Source organism: Acanthochromis polyacanthus, chromosome 14 (genome assembly GCF_021347895.1).
Source record: "Acanthochromis polyacanthus isolate Apoly-LR-REF ecotype Palm Island chromosome 14, KAUST_Apoly_ChrSc, whole genome shotgun sequence".
In the NCBI taxonomy this organism is placed as follows: domain Eukaryota; kingdom Metazoa; phylum Chordata; class Actinopteri; family Pomacentridae; genus Acanthochromis; species Acanthochromis polyacanthus.
Window position 1 is genome coordinate 36,856,256 of NC_067126.1, and position 12,104 is coordinate 36,868,359.

The window sequence follows — 12,104 nt, forward strand, 5'->3', positions numbered from 1 at the left end:
ATATTGACTGATTCGACTTTTATATGGCACTTTTATTATTTAATCAAAATGCCTTATTACTTTTGTCTGACAATACACTTAAAGCGAATGAATTCCAATGGCTTCTCATTTTATATCAGAGTCTGTGTAGTCCCGCTTAAGGATGGCAATACTGAAAGCAATTTTCTGTGTATTCAGGGGGACAGTCAAACAATTTCTGGAACTAGAACTAATCAAAATGCATGAGGTGTAATCAATAAAAGTGAGATAAGTTGTATGACAAGACCAGAATTAATTACACTTACTTTCCTTCCTCTAACAGTGTATTCCTACACTCCACCGTGTGTACATGTGTTGGTAAATGAGCGAATGCAGTGTGTGTCATCAGTGCGTTATATCAGCAGATCCCCGTGCAGCCTGCAGTTCACCCAACAAACCGCCTCATGTCCCTCCATTAAGACCATGCAACATGTTCCACCCAAAGGTTGCAGTCACAACCACAAAACAACAACAGCTCAGACAGCTGTGAGACCTAATCATTATTTGGCAGTAGCAGCACAACCATGTCAGAGTGAAGCCCCCCTCAACATACAGCTTCCCAGTCACATTTGAATCATCCGCAATTAGTTTTGTTTTAATAACACTCACAATTAAAGGTCCTCCCGTTTGCATAATTCATGACACAGCAGCGCTGATGTCAGAAATCAAATGCAACAAATTAGAAATAACAAGTTTGAGACAGTGTGATTCAATTAAGATCCGGGGAAACATTGGGCCATGCATAATTGAGGGGCCGGCAAGGCAAGACTCATGTCAGGCCTGTCAGCCCTGCTGCAGCTATTGGATTTGGCCTGTCACACACACTCAAATCAACCCTGTAAAAATTACAGGTTACATTGATTTCTTGTTTTTATTTGTGAGTGCTTGTGAGTGTGTGCCAGTGTGGGCTGTGTGGGGACTGTGTGCATTCTCTGCATATGTATATTCAGCCACATGTAAGTGTTTGTGTCTGTGGACATGCTCACATGTGCGTTTCTGTAAGAAGCAGGATATAAATCAGGTGTGGGAGACGGTCCAGCGGTGAGAGCTGGAGCCACATCTGGAGCTTTAAGTTAGCAGGTTGGGCGCTTTAGATGTCGAGTGGCGCTAAGGCGAGCTGTGGCCGAACACACGAGGCCAACAAACCACATGATCGTTTCCAATTATTACTAATATGGTCGCAGTAATATCATCAGTACTAGCACTTCCATTCGACTCTGCCAGCTTTTTGCAGTAACTTATAAAATATGTGCTCGTGGACCCATTTGTGCATGCATCTGTGCGTCTGTATGAGCGTAATACCCTGGATACAGCATGACTGAGGCTTTGAAGGTAGCTGGCATTGTGTGCCAAGCTGCAGATGTTGTGTTTGTTCACCACATTACACAACAGCTGCAATAACAAACAAATACGCAGTGGCTCATGGAAGGAGCTGAGAAACCGAGTGAGAAAAGATATTAGGAGTTATATTAAAAGTTCTACTGCTGTGTGTGTCGTAATATACACAGTGACTGATGAAAGCCTAATGAGGTAGGCGCATTTGCATTTACGATAGCACCCTCTTTCCTGTGTCTTAGTAAAAATATGTCAACTTTGGTCACTTGGACACGTGTAAATAAACAACAGAGCCGCAAAGATTTCAGTTTGGCTGGATTCTGTGTGTGTTGTGGAGAGAGAGAGAGCAAGTGTCGGCCATTAAATGCACTCTCAGTTATGAAACACTTACAGGGTTTTAATTATCACACAATTTTCAAGGATCGTTAAAAGCAGAGGAAATAAAGAAATAACTTCTTTATGAGTTTGAAAACACCCCCTAATGCTTATTTAATTAAACAATTGTAACCGCATCTCATAAAGTGCTGGGAGTTAATAAGATTTCCTAAGCAAATCCACATTTACGCAGGCGGCCACCATGTGCATTCTCAAGATGGTGTTTGGCAAAAAGAAGTGGGGCGGATTACGGTACAAAGCCAAATTTTATAAGTGTTCTCGGTAATTTAAAAAGTGTCACTGATGCCCTGCTTTGTTTTAAGATATCAATATTGCCCTCTGAAAAGGGCTGAAATCAAAAACCACATAAACACGTCCACCCAAACGCTTCCTGTATGAAGTATTTTCAGATTTGGATCTTTGCTGAATGGTTGCTGGTGTAGGAAGGAAACATGTGTTAGTAAACTACCAGATGCAGCCACACGTTGCCTTCAGAGTCGGTAATTTCTGACTGAATAATCACTAATGACTGAGGACCAATAGCTCCCCGAAGCATCATCTCAATCTCTCCTGTGACTGGCTAATTGCAGCCAGACATACTAACCTCCCAGTGGCCTGTGTCCTGGCTGTAACCCTGGCACTTGTTTCTCTCAAATCCAGCCTCTCACTTTTCTTTTCTCTCGCTGTTTTATCAGGCTTTGCTAAATTGGCCCACTGCTCTCTCTCTCAGCTCCCCCCCCTCAACTCCCACTAACTCAGCTCGGCTACGACGACATATGGGAAACTTTTTCAGGCTGATTGCTCCAATCTGATTAAGGGAAGTTATGTAGCTGCCATTTATCGCTGCTGTTGTGAACCAGCAAGCAGCTGTGACGTTAAGGCCCTCACTCCAGCGCCCTTTTCTCCCGCTGCCTGTTCTCAGTCCAAACTTATCCATTAGATCCTGTTCAGACTCCTCCGATTGTTCTAACTGCCAAGGCTGCACCATGAATCAAAACCCCTGGCAGACAGACAAATCTCTCTATAATTGCACTGTTCAAAACAATGCCATGCCCACTTAAAGCTAGAGTGGTTTGTGCTCAGTTAATTTAGAGTCTAAGAGAAACAAGAGGGTTGGGTATGTGGGGAAAAATGTGCTAAAAAGAAAAAGAAAAAAAAGCAGGGAAAAAAAACTTTGCAGTGAAAGGCAATTTTGCATTACATTAATGCAGTTGCTTTGGGTTCAACAAAAGGGGGACTTGGCCTGAGGAGCTGAGCGGAGAGGGTTATTAGTGCATTTAGCCATCTCCAGACGTAGGAGAGAAATGAGCCTTGTGGCCTTTGTGTTATCTAATCTCGTTTGCATTTCCTTTCAGCATCATGAAAGAGAAATGTAATAGGGCCCTGATTGTGTTTGTTTGGTGAAATTCTCATTTAGGGGCTGCTGTGGCGATGTGCCTCCACGAATAATTCTCTCTTGGCCGTGTTTTTGTGTGTGTTTACTACTGGCGTGATGGTGTGTATAATTTGTAGGGCGCTTTGAGATGATGAAAAACAGGCGACTTTAAAACAGCAGCCTTAAGACTTACATGTAAAAGGAGGGGGAAAAAATGAAGGTGAATTTATGCAACATCACCACTTCTCTGTCTGACATCTGAGCGGCTCGGTTGATATCTCTGAGTGATTGACTAGCGGAAGGGAAGCGCAAGCCCGATGACAAAAGAGACGGGAAATGGACGTGGAGTGGATTTGACATGATGAGTGCCAATGCCCCCATTGATCAGCACCACTGACATCCCTTCCAGAACCTTGGAAGGTGGGTTTGGAGCAGGCAGGCAGCTGAAGGTTACAGCTCGCTGTCACAGCTCTGTCCAATCGCATTACTCATCAGAACGTCTGAGGATCTGCTCGCCTTCCTGGTGTGATGGACAGATGACAATCATCTCCGCTCTATTGTTTCTCTCCTCATCTAAGCGATACATGTGTGCCTGAGATTTTAGTTCCCATTTATATCCCTAAAAAGTGTCAAACTATATTGTTGGTAAAAGTGTCACGCTATAACGTCTTCGCTATCAAAACTTTCTCTAACTTAATGAAGATTAATGATTGTATTTTTGTTTGCCACCGTTGCCAATTTTCACTGTTTTTGGGCTCTGGAATCCGCACCGAGCTGCTGATTTATAGCCAGAGGTGGGTCAGGGAAGGTGTTTGTGCTGGTAGCCAATGGGCTCTTTGTGTTTATGATGAGGGGAGAGGATGGAAAGGTGATTTAGGTAGACAGCGGGTCTGCTTCTTTTCAGCGCGAACCTCCACTAGACAGGCCATTAACAGAGGTGACAGGGAAAAGCAGTGGCAATCGCTTTGATTCTGATTTACACCACTGCTGAAAAACCCAAACAAATTAGAGGAACAAAATAATACACAGCGAGAAATAAATCACATTAATGATTGGGCTTTGAACGACAGTCAGACATGAAAGCGAGTGGTGGCGAGGGCATCTGGAGGAGAAGATGGCAGATTATGAGATGATATTAGGAGCTGTCTTCAGAGGAAGGCTGAGAACAATCAGGCACCAGCAGTAACGAGGAAAAGGTCTTTGTTCTTCCCTCCACTCAGTAACTAACATGTTGTTATTCAAGTCAACAGCCACTAGAACCTCGTTAGTAAGCCAAGCAGCTTACTGCTCATTAGCTGACAAAAGGGTGAAATTCATTGACAAGAAATGCAGCGTGTGGAGCTTTTTTTTTTTTTTTGCCAGAGTACAAGAAATGTTGGAATTCAAAAGTGACACATAGGAAGCGACACAGGACATGCAGAATGGGCAATAACACAAGAATATTTCATACGACGAGCAATGTTTTGTTTCCAGAAACTGTTTTTATACATCGGTCATTTAGTATGTTTTGCATTTGCCATTTATTAATAAATAATTGAAGACATAAAATCGGCAGCTGTAATGATCCCTACATTACAGCACGGCGCACATTGTACATAAATACTGCTTATGTAGAATAGAATAATTTGCTGTTGAAAGTTTCTCTTCAGTTCAACTTGTGTTTTTCATTTTTTATGCTTTTAAAAGTCGGATAATGTGGAAACAGTGCTGTGCCACTCTGGTTTTGAGATGCGGTTCTCTCATTATAAATGGCAGGATGGAGTAGAATATTCTAGATTGGTTTCTGTGCTGATTTTGACCCCATTATTTAAAAACATCAGGTTATTAGTGAGAAATGGACAACATATTGCTGTAAAACTATATCAGCGCTATTTGAAAAAAAAAAAACTCTCTAGATGTTTTCTTAAAAATTTACAAATGCCTAAAAAGAATGTTGGTGTATGAATGCAGTATTAAAGTTCATGTTTAAATATGCACTGAGAGACAACAAGCTGTGAAAGCTCATAATCTGTATTATAACTTGAATTTGCTTTCAAACAGTTACATATCAGTCAATTACGTGTAAATATTAGCATTCATTTGTAGTTGTTTGGCGAATGTAAATGCCATATTCACTCTCCTTTTAGCTGTTTTTGGTCTCAACCAAGTCCAACGGGAATTATCTGGTACTTAAAATGCGGTTCCGAATGCGTCGTTATCCAGCAAGTTACTAGCTTCTGCCATTTAATGGAGATAGTGTAGGCTTCTTCTTGCATAAAACAGATGTCTACTAGGGCTGACTTTATGACATCAGTGAGGGCAAACCAAAACAGTAAAGTGGAGATTAGAAACCCCCCTCCAAAACAATCTGCTAAAGGAAGCTGTAAAGCTGTGAAGAGGTGAACTGCAGAGTCAAGTGATAATTCTCAGCAGGTTTCTTATTACAAGTGACCCCTTTCAAGCTGCGCAGACATTCAATCTCATGTTATTATGAAAAATATTACAAAAATGTTGATTATATGCGGACGTGATGATGACAGCAGTCAGCAAATTTACAGGAAAAGAGAAAGTGCAGCGGGTACCAGTAGTGGGAAGAAAAGCAAAGTGCTTCAATCAGAAAAGGAACAGATGCTTTAATCAGAAAGTTACGGCTGTGCTGCTCACACCGGACCGCCAGCCTCCTGCACATCTGACCCGCTGATAGACTGCCGCTGCTCTAAACGCTGTGTGCTGCTAAATGAACTGGTCCGAGCCGAGCAGTTCGCTGCACTGTGGTCCCACGGTGGATTCCAGATGACAGCGCTAATGGATGATCCTGTGATGCAATCATCTCTATCCCTGCTGCCTTGTTCAGCAGATGGGCTGTAATTCCAGTTCAGGCCTCTGAGACTGAGAGCTGCTTAATGCAGACATGCAAAAGTCATTATACTTCTTATTCCTGCTGCAGATCTGCAATGATTACATAATTCCAATTGATTTAAGAAGGAGAGCTCCCCGAATACTTTCCTACAATTACACTTGACAGTTGGTCTTGAAGGTGAAGCCTGAGATTATGTTTGTCTCCGTCCTTGGAGCTGAACTAGTGAATATGCACGTTCGCTCAGAGTCTTTGGAAAGAGGATTGAGTAACATCAACGTTATTTATCATTCATTTAACTACCGTGTAAACAGAATTACCCGCAACCTCACGGAACGATCAAGTTGCACAAAACCACTAACAAGGTCCTGACATGTGCCGTATAATTCATTTTTATTTATGACTGCAATCGTCAAAGCATCTTTTACATGATATTTCAAAACCCACACTTGAGGGCTCGCTGTAATTTAAGGTCTACTGACCCCAAATGTCTCTGAGACGGAGCAACACAGTACATCAGGCTTTAAGGGAATCTGATGTTGCTCATTGTTGCTTTTTCATGTTGAATGTTGCCTGTTTCCATAGAGGGGAGCGTTTTTTAAAATACACACTAAACCAACAGAGGAATCGGATATTTCTGCTCTTTTTTTCCCAGCCACCAAACACTTTTTTTCTTAGGCATCTAAAATACACATGTAATAAGAATAATATTTGGTAATAATACAGTTTTTTTAAGGTACAACCTGACAGCTTCCATATTCTTTCCAGCACCCATTCAGTAGTAGTAACTGAGATTATTTTCAGAACCATATTCAGAGTTTCCCTCCTGCTCTCTTGGTATAGTTTTCCACTTGTAAACATTGTGGTTCGCTGACAGACATCTCATTTCATCAGGCGGCCCAGATACCAACTGTCACTTACAGACATACTTTCGTGCTCGCTAAGCACAGCTATACATTTAACCCTTCTAGGTCAGTGTGCTGAAGAATCTAAGCTATGTGACTGCTCCTTTCAGAATAAAATGCCACCTAAACCATTTTCCAGAGGGTGTAGTTGTTACCTTGGTTACGAAATGATTTTGCATGAATATATAGGATGTACTATGTGCCACCAGAAACTGAATTTGAAGTGCATATTTTAAATACTATTGCTTACTCTGAACATATGCAAATGACAGTTGAATTTGAATCACATGGACTACAATTTTAATTCAAGTTCAAGCAAAGAGACAGACAAAGCTAATTCAGATTTCTATCTTATTGTCTGCATTTAGGTCGCAGTAAATTACATTTCAGTTACAATAGCTAAATTCAAATTTCAAGAACTGCATCTGAATTGCAAGGACAGAATCTCAATTTTGAGAAGTGAATATGAAACGGTGGGAAATGGCCGTGGGGAGGTGAACTCTCGGTGAAAATCAAATGTAATTTCAGAACAACTGAAGTCACTTTCAAGGATATCGCAGTTCAGTTTCATTCTAATTAATTCAGATTAAAATTTTTATAATGTAACCGCGATTATTGAACTTTAACGACACAAATTCAAATGATGTAATTTAAAATCAGTTTCAAGACGCATATATTTCTGCGTGTAGCACGTTCCTGACAGTTGCCAAGCGAAGTTAGTGAATCATAACGGTTTACTTATCCACACTGTACATATGCCACATAATACATCAGGTGGTGCATCTGTATCATCAGTGGTAATCATATAACATACAATTTGCTGTGCTTCATCACTTACTATCCCTATCATTCCTATTCACACAAAAATAATTAATTACTAATCTATCACATAATAATTTAATGTGGTAAAATAAACTCATATTTGGGCCCAAATGTAAAAATCAAACCTGCTGTTGAATATTAATAAAATAAACTGTCTGTTATCTCAAAAAATAGACTGTTTTTGAAAAGACTGTTTAGATAGGAATGCAGACAGAAAACATCTCCGTTTTTACGATTCAGAAAGGACATTTAAACTGGCTTCTAATGAGAAATTCTAAGCTGGTGAAACCAGAGCTAGCCCAGAAGTGCTTATAGAGGTGCTTGTACCTGTCCAGATAACAAGTGATGCATCTCCACCTGTGACTGAGCTGAGCGTCTTCCTGCTCGAGCATCCAGTCCAGCAGTAGCCTGGCAGCAGCGCCTGGCCTCTCTGGGGAACAGGGGGAACAGAATCCCAGGCTTATACAGATATCCACACAAAGGACAGGCTGGCGCTGGCAGGTGGCCCCAGCATGGATAAGTGTGTATTCTGTTTTGGGGGGGAAAGAGGCGGGGGTGTGAATGAAGGGAAGACTGCTCACTTACAGGCCTGTTCGTCTTCTGAGGGATGATGCCTCCCGTGGGCATAATGCACAAGGAGGTGGGACTCAGTGAGGCAGTGTACTGTCGACATGCTGATCTGTTTATGTCTGCGTTAATGCATGAGAACCCCCCTCTACACACCCTTCAGCCACACACACACACACACACACGAATTCTCTTTCATCCTTTTTTGCCTTTTGAAGAAGTCCAAGTTACACATGGTTCAATTAAATCTTCCTAAAACACTCACCTCAACTATAGGATAACGGTCTGTTTTCTAATCCTACACTCTTAGTTACTGTTGCTGTGTACGCCTGCCAAACGTTGTATGTTGTACAATGCCAGATTTTTATTTAAAATTTGGGAAGTTATGTTAAAACACTGGGTCCTTTATTTCAAATGGAAGTTGAAGAAAGCAGCTGGCTTCTAGTTTTTTTTTTTTTTTTTATGACAGTTGATTGCACTGAAATGACAACAGCTGCTGGATGATTTTATCAGTTGTTAACCCGGTCAGGCGATATTAATTCTATGAAAACAAAAATCCAACTCCAGTTGGCTTTTAAATGCTTTCAGATTCACTGATATGGAAATCAAAACCCTTAAAAGGGTCTGAAATATGCATTTGATGGTCGCATATGAAACTGTGCTAATACAGCGCTGTGTAAAGACGTCAGAATGACTAAAACATACGGGTCAAAGGTCACAATTTTCATCATTTTCTCATTGATAACTAATACACATATGTGTCATCATTCTTGAAAAGGAAGTTTCAGCTCCTTTAAAGTAAGTGAGTCTTGAAATAAATAGTATTCCAATGCTACAAAACTCGACATGTCTGTTATTGATGCTAAGCTGTTAGTGACTGAGGAAGGGGTTTAGCATTTATAATGAAATATAGAAATATATGTATAAATAGAGGGCAGCTAGTTCTCAAAGTGTTTTTTTAGTCTGTATTTCCAATTAAAGGCATTATGGAGGATGTTTTTTTTGTTTAATTTGTCTGATTCACATAAAATGAATATACTGACCTTTAGTGGACTTGTATGTATGGTTTCTAAAAAAATAAGAAATTAAATAAAAATAACTGTGGGCACGGCAGGACCTGAAAAACATCAGCCAATCACTGTGCTCGGACCGAGGCGTTTGGTTTGCTCCCTTTCCTGTCAATCAAAAATCTTCCGGCTCAGGCCTAGTTACGTAGATTACGTACGCCTTGGACTTACGTGTTTTCTGTATGTGTTGCTTTGGTGTAGCTTCGTAGTTAGCTGGCGACTTGTTTTGCTCATCTTTTTTGACATAATGGTCCAGGGGGACCCAGCCGTAAAAGACAACTTCACAAGTCCTACGCAAGTTTCTGGAGGGGGGCGTTTCTTCGTAAATGTTAAGAGGGGGGAGGTTAGAGGGGGGTGAGGGAGAGGTTGTATGTGCGCGTGCGCATGCTACGTTCAAAGTCGTAGAAAATTAAATCTCCTCTAATACCTTTAAGTGTGAAGTCCAAGTTTGTATTATGTTTGAGTATAAGAATCATGTTTTGTCTGAGTTTTAATATAAATTCTACAGTAAATATAAACCATTGATGTGGAGAAGAAGCCATTAACCAAAACATTTTGAAATACTTTGTTGTTGCGGTCGTTACCAAACTGCAGCACCGTCAGTGATCTGATTTGACCTGTGGATTATGTTTGCAGCCTTCCCTCACTTGATCTTTTGCGGGTCACGTAGCAGAATTTTAAGCCTGGTGATTGGATTTTTCTGACCAAAATGCACCTTGGGAGCCATAATTGACCGACCCTGAAAGTTTAATGTGCACAACCTCACAACTTTGGCTTTCTATCAAATACCCAGATATGCTGTAATGCAGTTGTTAATCATTCAAATGTTTGATGACTGAACTGGAAGATTCGGATTCAAACATGAAATCAAGTCAAGAAACGGGGGCCTGATCCTGAAGTAAAAATCCTCTTAATTTGTCTTAGACACAATGTGACGTTGTTGGTTGTTGAAGCACTTCTAGAGCTTAAATAGGCATAAAACTCTCTCTGATATTTGTTTAAAATATGATCAATGTAAAATCTATTAGATTCTTTAAGAAAACGTGGAAGGGTGTTTTATAAAAGGGGGAAAATGTGAGTGCCTTTTGCCAAGAAACATCCAGCAAAAATACGTGTAAAATACGTGAACACTCGTGAATCTTTATTTTAAAAAAATCGAAGTGAGAAGATGGATATGAATCATCATCACTGACCAAATCTGTAGTTTTGAAGGGCGGAGCTGCCTCAGTGGTGACTGAAAGCACCATTATCAGCCCCCCTGTGATTTGTAGTACTTCATTAAAGGCGTCTTTGAATAAAAATCAAGTATTTTTTTTACTTTTTAACATGTCCATAAGGTGATTTTTATATGCCAGAAGACAAATCATGAGCAAATTAAGCAGTCAGATGCCAGCATGAGGCTGCATGGTACCAATGACAGTCTCAAAAACATGGATGTGGACTTCTGGGGATTTGGACACAACAAACTTAATGAACCAATTCCGTTAACTTGCAGAGTGGAGCTCCCTATATCACTCTCCTTCTCCAGAGTTTCTGGGTCTAACGTGCAATATTCCAATTAGCCATTGTGTAGAGTAGTTTTTATTGTGTGAGCAGAGTTGGAGGTGAGCTGGTGTGCTTGAGCTGCAGAAAATTGGGGAGGGATGGTTGGACGAAAATGCCCCATAGATCTACACATTGTAAAGGCGACAACCATGTAGAGTTAAATCTAAACTATTTAAAGGTATTAAGACATTAACGGTGAAAAATTTCTGGAAATGTAATTTTGAGACACAAAAAGTAATTTAATGACTGCCTGGTTAGGGACTTTAAAAGCTTACTAAAGCCACAGAAACAATCATAATGTGATAATTCTCTTCTAATTACAGGCTGCTGAGCTAAAGTACAGGGTTTGTGTTGGCTGGTTTGGAACTCAGCTGAATGTAGCACGGTCTAATGAAATGCTGAGCCGAGGACAGTCAGAATCAGCGCTGGATGTCTTGGCAGTGCGAATGATGATTCATGATTTCCAAGTGTATGATTTACAGGGCTTAAAATTCAGTTAGATGTGCTGCAAGGGGTGGAAGTGAAGGATTAAGCTGGAGAGCAAGCTGATTTTACCATCTGAAGCTTAAATTAATTTAGTTTTGGGTCAGTTTTGTTGCCAATTGCAAAGATGGGACATTCTAAATTAATGAATCTGACAAGGCCAAGACTCATGGGGAGTATTTAGTATTTATTGTAGTATTTGGAGCCACCATTAGGTAAAACTACAGCATTTCTCAAAAAAGATATTTGAAAAAAAAAAAAATCAATGTAGTGGCTGTAGAATAAACCTTTCTGATTATCTGACATTTCTATGTTAACCCGTCTTTCTATCTTAGGTCAAATGGAGGCGCCTTTCCAAATGAATGTGGACAAACACATTAAGTTTTCCTGCTTTGCAACTCTACTGGCAGATCAACATTTTCACTCTTGTTTGTCACTGTACCCCCCTCAGCCTGTTTTTCAATCATTCCAGCCGTCTCACTATTTAAACACACTCATCTCTCACTCCAGCGGGCCCTGTCAGCAGAATTTGCCTTTTCGCTCAGAGGTGACTCGCAAGATACACAAATAACACAGAGGTGCATTTATGGTATTTGTATAATCCATGAAGTGAAAATTACAGACTATTTAGATGAAAGGCAATTAGACAATTACAGCTAATGAGGCCAATCCTTTTCTTTCACCCCCAAAGAGTCCGCCGACTAATTATCAAATTAAAGAATGCTTCTTTTCTCCCGCTGACCCTGCGCTGTCGTAAAGGGAGGCTGCTCTGGGAA